This window comes from Stigmatopora argus, chromosome 9 (genome assembly GCF_051989625.1).
Source record: "Stigmatopora argus isolate UIUO_Sarg chromosome 9, RoL_Sarg_1.0, whole genome shotgun sequence".
Taxonomy (NCBI): Eukaryota; Metazoa; Chordata; class Actinopteri; order Syngnathiformes; family Syngnathidae; genus Stigmatopora; species Stigmatopora argus.
The window spans coordinates 12,732,494-12,746,316 of record NC_135395.1 but is presented as its reverse complement, the minus strand read 5'-3'; the positions used below and the strand labels follow the sequence as shown (position 1 = coordinate 12,746,316).

The following is a 13,823-nucleotide window of genomic DNA, read 5'->3' as shown; positions in this document are numbered from 1 at the left end:
ACATCAGTGTGTTTATCTCAAAACGGAGCTGAGAGCTCGGGACAAAGACATTTGAGCCCGAGCACAATCACAGCACATTCACGACTCATGAGAAAGGATAGGAATTTGCACATAGTCCTTCTCAATTAATTGGTATCTGACATTTAGCCACAATTTGTGAAAGGTTATCATGTCATTTTTATTTCCTCAGGCTAAAGTTTATTCATTATTATTTTCAAACATAGGTAACTGTTATTAAAGTGAAAAACAAGTGAAATACTTTGCAATGTAAATTTAATATTTCAGATTATCTTTAGTATCTTAAATGTGACTAACACCCTATTCTTCTCATGTGCCTGAATTTACAGTATTCGCTACATTTTCATTTAAGGTTGTGTTGACTCCTTGTGGCTCAATCCCTTGTCATGTTCTGTCCCTGAAATCTTTTCATTAAGATAACTCACGATGAGTTGACTCCCCTTCAGCAGGTAAGTTGCAGGCATCAGCTTGAGGATTGCAAACTGATGTCAACGTCACACCGAAGATTAAGTTGACTAAATAAACCTGTCCATCTTCAACAGTGGAATCAGCTGTCGATCTCTAACGTTTTCCCTCAGACCCACTTCACACACAGACACAAAATCTGTCCTTTAGCTTTTTTTTTTTTTGATATCCTTGCTCGCATACATACTAGGTATAAACTAGTAATGAAAGCCTCAAGGGCAAACAACCATTTACAGTTGCATTCACATAGAATATTTCTTAACTAAAAAAGGACATATTTGATTAAACAGTCAAACAAAAGACTTTTTCCTGGAAGAAGCTCAAATATTAAAGGTCCCATTTCCCAGAGGTTGGTCATAGATTCATCCAAATATTTAAATGAAAAATGTATTTTATTATCCTTAGTTGTTGATTCCACCCTTTTCCTAGTCGCTTTTTACCAGTGTTTTTTTTTCCAAACCCTGCACAGGAAATTCGTTTTAAAAATTATTATTTAAAAAAATATATTTTACCAATTGTTGTTGGGTCACACACAGACAGAACAACTTGGGTATAAAGGCAAATTTCAAGTACCCATTTCACAGTACAAATTGGTGATCTCCAATCCTCATGGATGTCTCATTTACCTCTGACTCAAGCAAACCAGTTTTTTCCTTCTTCAGGTCTTGAGTGAGAGGTGCACCACAAGGATGCCACTTTCAAAGGGTATGGAAGGAAACACGTTGATTGGTGTGAAAGGTCCTGGCAGTGTTCACACAAATCATTCTATTTCAAATTTACCCTCATGCGCTCATCCATGAAATTACTAAAACCTGGTCTAGCACACCTACGCAATAAGTTGAAAGTCTTTCCTGGGACAATAGAGCCCTAAAAGTTGAATGAAAAGCTTTCTGAAAGTTCACCCCGAAAGTGACCCTTATCCTCTAAAAGTCAAACTTATTTTAGAATAATATGCTAACCCCATGGGGCAAACATATATTTGATAAATTAATTTTGAGAACCATGATATTTTTCCCGCTGATAAAAACAGATTCATTCTATAAATATGAAACACATTTATGACAATTTATATTTCAAATTTTGCAGTCATTTTGTTCCGAGTGACAATAATGTTAAGACCTCTTCTGTCCAGTTGCAAGTTCTTAATTGAAAAAAAAAAACTGGTTTACTTCCTCTTTACATATAAAACCGTTCCAGCAGTCCAAGAGCATCCATCATGCAAAGGAAAGAATCCAAATTTAGTTAAATCAAATTCCATATCAAAAGCAAACTGCCAAGTATCCTTTACTGTAAAAAGACCCATTGCGGAATTTTGACCCAGAACAACACACTGATAGAGCCTCCTGGGAGAGTTCATAAGCTTCAAACTGCATCCATATGTCAATTCCCTTAGGAAACATTGTGGCATGATAAAAGAGTTTTCTCAAAGTAGAGGTATGTTTAAGTAGACAGATGCCCGCCCTCAACACCCTCACCTCTGGGAAATGCCAGCATAGAGTAACATACAGTAACTGTACGTATAGCATGTGGATCAAACACCTGGGAAAGGGTGCTCTTTCATACACCACATTTACTCTGAAACGACCACAGATTAGTGTGAATGAAAATATCTACTGGATGATATTCTTCATAAATGCGCTTAGGCAAAAAAAAACACACAAAAAAAAACAAAGAAACCAGAAGATTATTCCTAAAGTGCAAATTATTTTACAGAAAATTACACTTCTCTAAACTGAGCCTTTAAGGCAACAGGTCAAGACATTGAACAAGGGTAATAGGAGAAAAAAGACATGATCAAAGACCTGGTGATACCTAATGTTACTGACTTTTCACATCTCACTAACCGTGAGACTGCCCAGTGAGAAAGAAACAAATATATTACCCTAAATGACATGAAGAGGGAGAGCAGGAAAGGTAAGGAAATGACTGGGATGCTGAGTTAGCCAAAAGTCCATATGGATAACACTTTATTGGACAAGTGACTTTTTGGTAATTAAAAAAAATAGATAAATAATCTTCTAAGGACCTGCTGTCCACTTAGGTTGACTTAATATTTTGGATCAAGAATTACACCAGGTCTCAATCATTATTGCATTTTAAAATAAATATGAATTTTTCATTTCCTTCAACTCTCATTTGAAATGTATTGTATGTTCAAAAGCAAAATAGGAGGGATCATATGACACATTTTGGCCGTACAGTCAGTCTTCAAAAGCCTCAATTTGTCCATCTTGAGCCAGTATAAAATCTGTCAGTGTTTACAAGCTAAGTGGCAGGTTTTATTTTTTGTGCCAGTGTATATGTCGCATGTATTGTGATAAGAATGAAACAAATCAAAGGGACTATGTTGAATGGTTGTACAAATGCTTTGCAAATATTGACATTACTGTGCGTGCTGTTAAATAACAACAACCGCAATCATTATAATAAACACCAGCTTTTTAAGGCACCATTCTTAAAATAATTATTTTCCAAAGCTTTATGCCTGCTGCTACGTTAATCTCTACCAATGTAAAGAGAAGGATTACCATTTTGTGGAGCTCTGTACTCACTTTGGGATGTTTACAACATGAAGGGATCCCTGGGAGACGAAAGCAGCTATAGGAATCAAACATTCCGCAGCTCCGGTGTGCCTAACATAGGGTTGTTTACTACCACCATGATGTGATCTGACAACTCAGCACCCAAGTCAATGCACAGGAGGCAAATTGTCTGCGATCATGCGGCTTGGTGGAACCTGACAACATTTTGACTATGTATATGCAAAAGTAAAAATATGGAAGATAAAGAGCAACAACTAGTAGCTGTTGTCTCAAGAAAACATATTTCCCTCCAGGGAATATGTTCTATTCATAAGAGCAGTCGATGTAGTGGAGAGTGAAAATAATTTGCTTTGAAAGTGGTGCTTCACGGTAAATTGGTTGCTGGATTATTTTTCTTCGCTGAAAGGCATTTAAACCATTCATCAAAAAGGATGGACTGGTTCTGTGTTATGGAAGGTTATGACGGCAGAACACTAACACTAACACTAACACGCTCCTTGTTTGGTTTGTTGCCCAAAATTTTGGATATCAAACAATTCAAACTTCTAATTTCATGCATCCATTTTCTGAACCACTTATCCTTACAAAGGTCGCAGGGGGTGCCAGAGCCTATCCCAGCAAACTGTGGGCACCAGGCAGGGACACCCTGAATTGGTGGCCAGCCAATCCCAGGGCACAAGGAGACAGACAACCATACATCACACTCATACCTAGGGGCAATTTAGAGTGTTCTACCGGAATACCCGAAGAAATCCCACACAAGCCCGGGGAGAACAAGCAAACTCCACACAGTGAGAAATGACCTGGGATCGAACCCTCGACCCCAGAACTCTGAGGCCGACGCCCCCACCTCTATCCACCGGGCTGCCCCGTTATGCAATTCGCCTTTTCAAATTACACTAAGAAGGAAGCAAAAGAATAAACAACTAACTGACAACTTTCTTGACTTGGAGTGCCTTGCAGCATTCACTAAGTGGATAATGTAATTTTGAGCTCAGTAGTGGCATGTTTAGAACTGAAAGTAAGCGTGCTTCTTTTGAGCAAAATTCAGTCATATCTTGGCTTGGGACCAACACTAGAGCTCTGGCGGCGAAGTGATGGGTCATTGGCTTGGAACCAAACCCGCAGTGACTGGATGAAAACCCTTGTGTACGGTACCACTTATCTTCTTATGCATTAACTGGAGGCAACTTTTTGGTGGAATGGGTGACTTTTCTTATTTCTTTGATGGGGGTTGTGCATACGAGTTCTATTTGTTCATGCCATTGACACAAATCAATATGTCAACTTCTCATTTGCTGCTGAGTGGTTGGATGGAAGGTAAAAAATAAGATGTTCTACATTTTTAACTTACCAGAGAAAGCCGAACGCAGGGCACAAGGAGACGGACAACCATGCACACTCACACCCATACCTTGGGGCAATTTAGAGTGTCCAATCAACCTACCATGCATGTTTTAGAATGTGGGAGGAAACTAGAGTGCCCGGAGGAAACCCACGCAGGCCCAGGGAGAACATACAAACTCCACCCAGAACCCCAAAGCTGTGAGGCCGACGCGCTAACCACTCGCGTCACCAGGCTGCCCAACTTTGAAATTATTTCTGGAAAAAAAACATGCACTGATTTCCTCAGTTGTATGTGGGATGGCGTAGGACACTGCCATTAAGAGTGTGTTAGAAAAAGTGCCATATATCTGTCAGCTTGTGTTAAATGGAGTGAGCCACTGATAAAGTATGCAATCTGCTGTCGCCTTTTGTTAGGGGCAAAACAGGCACTTACCAGTCATGACATTTAATATAGATTATATATCCAGTACGTATATGGTATACATTGTTTCAATAATGGAAGTAAGGGGACCCAATATTTAATGACATCATGTTGAAAAGCCCATGCGTATGACGTTCACAATGAAAATACAGTGCAACATAAAAGACCCAGATTTAAAATCTGTAAATTTGGCAAAAACAAGCAAACACGTAAATCACTTTAATCCCAAGTACAATATTTACATACTGGAACGGAGGTCAAGCTTGTATAAAAGCGGATCTCTAATATGAAAATTTTGCCTTTTAAAGCATGTAGAAGCTTAAGCATTTAGAGATATGCTTGTGTGCCAAAATCAGCGTTTGCAGCATAGCCGTTGGCAGTAGCTGGCTTCCGTGGCATGCAGAGGTATTATTAATGAATATGTTGTCATTGCGATCACCATCAGTAGTTGAGAAAATCCCACACTGCTATTCGAGCCACAGGTGTTAAGCTTTTGCAAGAAATCCATTACAACCCCCTGCTATGCAACCATGTAAGAGCCCTGTTTCTTCGCTACGGATGCTTTGTTTTGTCACTATGAATAAGAATATGTTCTTAGTGAACTCAGCCAGTAAATTAAGGATTTGGGAAACTATCCATCATATTCATTTGGTGAGAGCAGGTTGTTCTACAGAGCAGATACATATATCTGCTTCACAAATCTGTTCTACTTCGCACTGTCGCTATTTTTTTTCCTTACAGAGAATCTGAGGTGGAACAAGACTAAAAGACCAAGTGGCATATTGTTTGGGCTAACAGACTCTAAGAGATAGTACTTGCAGGTTTGTATGTGCACTCACTCTCCCCACCTGTGCCTTGTCAGGATGGAGACAGATGGATCGAGGCAGCCAATGCATACTAATCTGGTCTTTAACACCTTTAATGTTGCAGTCTAGGCAGACCTGGCGAACGGCTTCCCTGTGTTACACTGTGGCACCAATGATCACAAGAGCTCCCCCGTGTCTGCAAAAAAACTGTCATTTCAATGCCTGACTTGAATCATGCAATATATAAGTAAGTTAAAGTTAAATGAATGTCACTGCCAACACATGCTGTTTTGTAAGTATTGTGAGAAATAACGGTGTACATTTCACAATAAACTATACGTAGTGCTAAAAATCTGCCATTGCATTACTGTGATTGTGAAACAAATCTAACCTCAGATTTTATTGGAACTTTTTTAAGCCTGCAGAAGACGGTTTGAATCACGCTACTATAAATATGGGTGGGACATGCCCCTTCTACTTTCTGCACCCACGAGTTCACAATGATGCCGTACCCTCTGACTATTTTCTTTTTGAAATAAGCGTTCTATATATTTCTGATCTAAAGAATAAAACATTCGTCTACCTTGAAATGACATAAATCAGAAATTCATCAGTGGTGAGTACTTTGGGACTTGTGTGGCTATGTGTTGAAAGGGCACTGCTGTTTTATGTAGCATCCCAAAGCGCCCACTGGCATAAAAGCATGTGTCATTACGACGTTCCCCTGGGGGAAAAAAAGTTTGCATCCATCAGCATGAAATGTTTTCAGTGATGGCAGCTATTCTATGTCCCTTAACACTTTGCTGATAAATATTTACCCTCTGTAAATATTTGAGGGCAGAACATTGTGCACTCCAATTATATTGCAACTTTCATCATTTTTCAAAGGCTTACCAGCTCAATCCATGCACACTGGCTCGAAATGCGTTTAACTTTCCACTGTTATTAATCTCCAGCCCAACGAGATGATTAATTGCACCGTAATAAAGGGTTGTCATTGTTGGAGCTCAGGGTCTCTATGCAGAATATCCCACAGCCACATTTACATTTAAATGCATTTATTGCTGAAATTTTCTTATCTGCTTCCCATACTGTGGGTTAGAGGGCCCAGGATGGGCTCCCGGCAGTGCCAGAAAATGTGGTAGTCCAAGTAATGTCCGTCTGTGAATGGCCTTTTGTGCGTTTACAAACATCTACAGTGCAAATCTCACGCATGCAGAGGTTGCCAGAGCGTAACATTTGTCCCTTGATAGTTTGGACAAAAGCATTAATGCAGAGTAGAGCTTTTGTAGCAAATGTGCAGTGCCATTACTATCAGGGATTGCGGGTGTAACAATTCTCCGTTAATCGAGTTGAATACCTGCCTCATTTAGTGTTTGAAATACCTATTTACTGACCGAAAAGTAATGTCAAAACTTTTTTCCGCTAACTTATTCGTTCCAATTGATGCTATTCATCCATCTGCACTCTCTACAATTGAGATGTCGTTTTAAATAAGCAACTCTATGTTTGAATAATGACTCAGAGGCAAGGGAGTACTTAGAAAGAGTAATTTTAGATTTTGTTTTTATTTCTTTCATTCATTTGACCTTCAAATGGTTTTAAACAAAATCACATTGAGCTATGTAAAGAGAAATGGCTTGTGTTAATGTAGAGCTATGATGCATGAATACAAAACAGAGGCCGAATATGTTTGGCTTATGCCTTAGGTACTAATAATGAAGACCTGGGCCACTAGTGCTCTAAAAAAAAGATAGATTGATGCGGTCTGCTTGTCCAACACTTTAATCCTACATTCTTTTACGCTTCCTTACCTCCCTTTTGTTCCCTCCTCTCATTCAATCTTACCTAAGATTTTTTTTCCTGTTACACCAACCTGCCACAAATTCATGAAATAATATATTTTTTTAAATCACATGATTTTGACAAAATAAAATGCATGAGTATTAATAAGGAGGAGAGGTAATATGAAAAGTCTTATAATGTGTTTGGGAATTTATCAATAACAAGCAGCTGGGATTTCATGCATGAGAGAATTTGGTGTAATTGCCTGCACATCCCTGATAGAGCTTCCTCTTCAACAACAAAAAAAAATGCTCTTAATGTAAAAAAGGCTGACGCTACTTACCAACTCCATCCTTTTAGTCCTCTTGAAAGAGTTCAAAAAAGGGAAGCTGTCTCTTGTTTTTACCTCTTAAAAGTTCCTTTTTGATTGATTTACATTGTCATTTAAATTTGGTGTTTGGTGTATTGCCCTTATTATCATACACCACCACATCTGTTTATTTACACAGCTGCAGAACAGTGTTTTTTTTAGAGGATGGTGTTTGTAAGGTAGTGGCTTTTATTTGTATGTAAGCAATTTTTATAATGAATGGATGTATTCTTGTACAAAATAAACCATTACATGACATCTATAAATATTGCACATGCCCTATAATGTATGCTCACTATGTAGTCATATAACTTCTACATAAAAACAGGGGCATATAACACCCAGAACAAAGCACTAACTGGAATGCTAATTCCCAGAAAATCCACATAACATCTATTAAGTGAGGTAATTAAAATTACCTTACGTCTTTGAGAGGCATCATTATGGCCAATTTAACATCCAGCACAGAAGCTGCATTAAACATGATGTCTTTAAAATATATATTACTTTACGTCTGACATTGTCAGGGAGGTATTAACAGTACAATACAATGTGGACTATACTGCATAATAATAGTCCCCCCAATATCAAATATGTACGATAATTGAGTATTTATAAAAATATTACCACATCCATTTTTTCCAGCAGCGGGATCAAAAAAGAATTCTAAATGATTCTTTAATTAAATTAATGAATAGTTATATAAAAATTCCATTGATTAAATTTTTATTAATTTCTAATGTCAAGTATAAATAAAATAAATCTAAATAATACACATTTAAATGATATATATTAATTTTGAATAATACTATATCATTAGTTTATTAACAATAGTAGGAGTACCAAGTTAACTCAAACTGACGAATAGTAATGTGAACATCTTTTTAATTTTAACAGCCTGGAAATGACACATGCCGAGTCCAACCAGCACGCGTTTTGCAACATTTATACACTGTGTGGCTCTCTACGACTGTAGGGGGTCGCAGTAAAAAGTGTCTAAGTCATATAAACAATCCTACACTAACAGAAGAGAACATCTGCGTGAACTTCCGCATGGTTTAAAAATGTCAGCAGATGTGTGCTTAAGAATTTATCTAAAACATAAAACAAACAAACAAACAAAGAATACTTGATGAAGTGGCGGACTTTGCCACACAGCATAATACACACAACAAACTGGACTCATTGGTCAACTCCCCTGTCTAGTCAAAAATTCTATTCTAATTCTTTACTCATAAATCATCATCTGTTGGCACCATTTCAAGAAGACATCAATCAAGTTTCTTTTGTTGTATGTTCATAGTATGTGAGTAAAACTAAATAATGACCACCAGATGTTGTACCGATTTGTCTTGTCCTTGTTGACACTCAATAAAAGCTCGGGCTGAGATTGTGTTGCCATAAAACGGTGCATGAATTCTCTCGCACAAATTACATATGAATGCTAAGGTCATGGTGAATAGTGGCGTAATCATCCAAACCAGAGATTGGATGTCTTTCTGCGTGATTGTCAAGCAGAGGTAGGCCGAAGTCTCTCCACTGCAAAAGGAACACGCTTAGACTCTCATAGTGAATTAATGAAAGAATAACCCACACTGCCACCCAGGCTATCAAAATAACTTGGGAGGAGATTGCTGGGGGAGGTTGTGTCTGTCTGTGTGTCCCAGTTCTATATTTTGTTCCCTGCCCAAGGTGCTTCACAAATTTTGGGCCAAGAGTTGTGCGAGAAATTATGCCAACTCATCGAGGATGATTTTTAGAGGAGGAGAAATACATTCAATTCATTTCATCTGAGAGCAGGAGAATAGAAGACACTATGTGGCTGTATTTAAAAAAATAAATAGATAAAAAGGGTTTTGAGAACCAAACTTGAAGCCGCCTACTGCTAGTCTTCATCTACATTTCCCTAGATAAGTCCCTCATACATATCTCCTGGAGGAAATTACTGCGAGAACTTCTCTGTTAGCTATGCTTCTGCATGACTGGCCTTTGGACCCCAGAACACTTTTGTTGCCACCCCCCCTTCCAGGAAGAAATTTCTCTACCAAGCCTTAAAATATGTTGTGGGGAGAAGTTCAACTCGCTTGAAAATGCAGAAGCTTAAAGGTCATATAGTCAGCAATTATGCATCCATCAGTAAACAAGCGTGCCATCAAAGTGTGCTCACGTGCCTGAATGGTTAGCCGCCTGCTCAGCGAAAGCCACTTTACATTGGTTGTCAGCTGCTGAATTGTAAATAATAGATGTTTACAGTGCTTAACAAATTTATTAGACTAGCACCCCATCTATAGTTTATGCCAAAGCTACTGTAAATTAACAGCATTTGCTAAATACAAAAGTTTCAAAAGAGAGAATTATTTTTGAACAGCGCATAAAAATGCTGGGTTGTTTTAAAATCATTTTTTTCTATTATATTATTTCAGGGGATTATTTTGGTGGAGACCTACTGTAATTTTAAAAATAATGGTGCAGCTGTATAAAAAAAGATGCATGCAATCTGTTTTGGCTGCAAATAGACCTTTTGCCTTATTTTATTTTATTCTATTGATAAAACCTTCACTTTTTTTTCTTTTTTTCACAGTGACCATCCGAAAAAGGACCAATATGTTCTTCAGGTCAAACACTGAACCATGAACAAATAACATGTATTCAGAAAGAGCCCAACTTTTAATTGAGTCATTCAACTCTACAGCGCTTTTTTCAAGCGCTAGTGCACTTCAAATCATAAATACGCAGGGCATCACAAACATATTGGAGGCCAATGTTATCTCAGGCACTGATGTGAAGCTTTTTTCTCATGGTGTGGCCAATTGGAAAGTACGATTTTGTCTCGAATCAGGGAAGATTGAAAAGCATTTACCGCCATGCAATGTGCTGCTCAAAAAGGTTACCTTTGCAATATGTCTTTATAAAGAAGCTGGCAACAATCCACAGGACGTAAATGTTTTGCTTCTGTACAACAACTGCCTTTTTGCTGTTGGTTGTTGTTTCAATAGCGGACTCAAACAACACCAACTCTGGATTATGGGTCAATTTGAAAATAATAATAATAACAGTGAGACACTGTTGTATATGTAGAATGCTATTTTGGAGGATGTTTGTCTAAACATAAGAGTAAGCAAAAGACAGATTTATCGCAAGATTAGAAAGTTCTAGACACACACATTAAAGGTAAAAGCTATAGAAAACCTTCCAAGCAACTTGATGCTCCTTACACAAAGGTTTCAGATATTTTTAATAAATTTATTTTTCATTTTATTGTTGCCAACATGGCTGAAGGAGGAATAATAACAGGATAATACAAAGAAATAGCCCAGAATTGAGTTGTCTCTCAAGGGTCAACTTTTACTTAATGTGATATATTGTATATAGAGTACTGTATTTTACAAACTGTAAGTGGCACTTTTTTACAGTATGGTTCTTTTTTCTCTGTCTGACCAGTGACATTCTGTTATGTTGTTGCCTTTTAGGCTACAATTATCTGAAACTGCTATGTTAACAGATGCCTATTAAGCCCGTTGTTCTATTATTACTTTAAGACATTTTGTATTGGTTTCTGATTAAATAAAATTGCCCTACCAAAAAAAAATTGACTAATCTGAAAAATACAGTACACAATTTTATGATTTGTGCATTTTCATTTATTGTAAATATACTTTTATAACAAAAAATTATCTCGAAGGAACCTTCAGAAAAACATTTTCTAGTTGTTTTTCTTCCTCTTTTGAGTTTTTTTTTATAAATCCTTGACAAACAAGAAGTTGAATGGTGCTAGGTTTGTTATTGATTGAGCAAAGTTGAAAGCTAAAGCTTCTATCAAGGCCTCTTTGTAGCTGAAGCACATCATTTTTTGTAAGCCTTTGTTTTGAAGGGCATGTGGTCAACCTTGTGTAATCAAGTTTTAATTTCAAAATGTTTTGAATGAAGAAATGCAGCAATGTTATGCAAGCAACCCAACTCCAAATGGAGCGATTGACTCACTTAATCTTAAGAATTCATTCAGAAAACGTATTTTTAAAACAATGTTGTGGTTCCTCAAAGGGCATCCAAAAAACTAGGGTCATACAAATTAGTGAAGAGTTACATATGCATACAGCATTTTTCAGTAATGGTATAAATTCTCATCTCATACGATTCTGGCAAAATGTCTAAGGATATTGCTTGAGAACAGTCATAAGTTTTTAATGATGAACAACATCTGAGATTTACGTCACTGTGTGAACTCAAATATCCGTGTTACGCAGCATGTGAATATTTTTATTAGTCCTAGTGATTTAAGAATCAATGCTTTGAATTGATCACAACTGCTCTGAAAACACACAGATACACACCAATGCCCACTTTTTTTAACTCAAACCACCAAAATGTAGCATTATCAGATTAAACATGAAACAGCAAGTATTCCTTTCAGTCTACCATCCAAAGAGAAATACATGCAGCAACCAAAGGATTTCTTTAACATTATTGGTCATTTGTAGGATTTTCATCTACTAGTTTTATAAGGGACCACAATTGAAGGAAGAAAAGTATGCGGAAAAAAACAAAAAACAATATAAAATACAGCAATACAAAAAGACTTTTGACCACTTCAACAATCCAGTGCTTTTCAAACCAGATCTAAAACATAAGTCTATGCTGTCAAGTACAGTGAGTGAGAATTGCCATGATGTATCTGTTGGGAAAACCAAGCAGTGAGCAAGCGCATGTCACCACATAGATGGGTTGACTCTTTAGGTCAAGTCTCAGCTGTCTACAACTAACTGCACCTCAAGGAAAAACAGCAATGTTTTGAGAATAAAATGTGTGTATTCTGGACAGAGACAGATGGTTGGATAGAGGAATGAATGATTCCATTTATGTTAAGGTTGGAAAAACAGTCTCTAAACAGAGTAGGAATATGACACCACCAAGTTCTGTCTGTGAAAATTTTATACTTTCTAAGAAAACTCAATAGTTTACCCTGCATAAAATATAAGGAACACATGCCAGTCCTTTTAGCTTTCAATGATACTAACACTTTTTGCACTTGAATTTGATGGTCAAATAGGGGATTGCACATAAAATACTTTTATGGGGGGTAGGATCCTCTCTTCAATGTAACTCAATAACAGTCATTTTCCATCTCTAAAGAATCATTTGTGGTGTGAGAAGTAAAAACAACTATAGTAATCATTGATGAGTGAGTCATTGCACATAAGTATATGTCCACAGTTGCAATTTTGTATGTTGACTGCAATCACCTTTAAGAGGTGATCAACAATGCTATAAGCATCAATAGCATAACTCTCATCTTATTTTGCATTTAAATTTCCCCACTTACCATTTATTGCCACATTGAAGTACTTCCTTCCGTTATTTTAATCAGCCCTGACGACAGAAAAGAACACTTGAAGAGGAAGCTTCACCTATGATGAAACAACAATCAATGACATTTTACAGATATTAATGTTAAAATTAAATATTAAATCATGACCAACGATGCATAATCAAATAAATAATTTTTGAAATACAATATACATAAATTAAAATATAAATTAACCTTTTTTCTCTCATATGTAAGATATCCATACTCCAATGACAAAAATCCAGTACAAAGAGAGCAATAACTAAAGAACTAAAAATTTTGACTTGAAAACAATCAGAAGAGGACAAAGAAAATGTGACACTACCATACATTTAAACATCTTACAACAAATGAGGCCAGAAAGAAAGCATTGAACCAAACATTTGCAAGATAATGAGGAACACCTGCAGAGACAGCCAACAGCTGGAACACTTAAGACAATCCAATGACATGAACAAGAAACCAGGAAACAAAACCAGGAAGAAACCAAGTAAAAATAAACCAAAACATTGACATTTAAAGTCCCATTATCCAGATTTTTACACACCACTTAAAGTCTGTCAAAGAGTATTTATTTTAGAATGGGTTAAACCTCCTGCCTTGCACAAACCCCACAAATGTTTGACTATTTGAGTAAAGTATGTCTATTTTATGATTGTCAAATAGTCCTGATTTTAAGAAAATAACCTTTGCATGAAACCTCTTAAAGGTGAATGTGTCTGAA

General features: G+C 36.9%; 1 long non-coding RNA gene across 2 annotated transcripts in view; it reads right to left on the bottom strand.

The window, feature by feature from the left end:
* The window catches only part of LOC144082798 (uncharacterized), a 48,097-nt gene extending 34,935 nt beyond the window's left edge, over positions 1-13,162 (bottom strand). For both annotated transcript variants that reach the window (XR_013303351.1, XR_013303352.1), the window contains exon 1: positions 13,076-13,162. This is a non-coding gene — a long non-coding RNA (uncharacterized LOC144082798). The remainder of the gene's footprint in view (positions 1-13,075) is intronic.
* Positions 13,163-13,823: the final 661 nt, after the last annotated feature.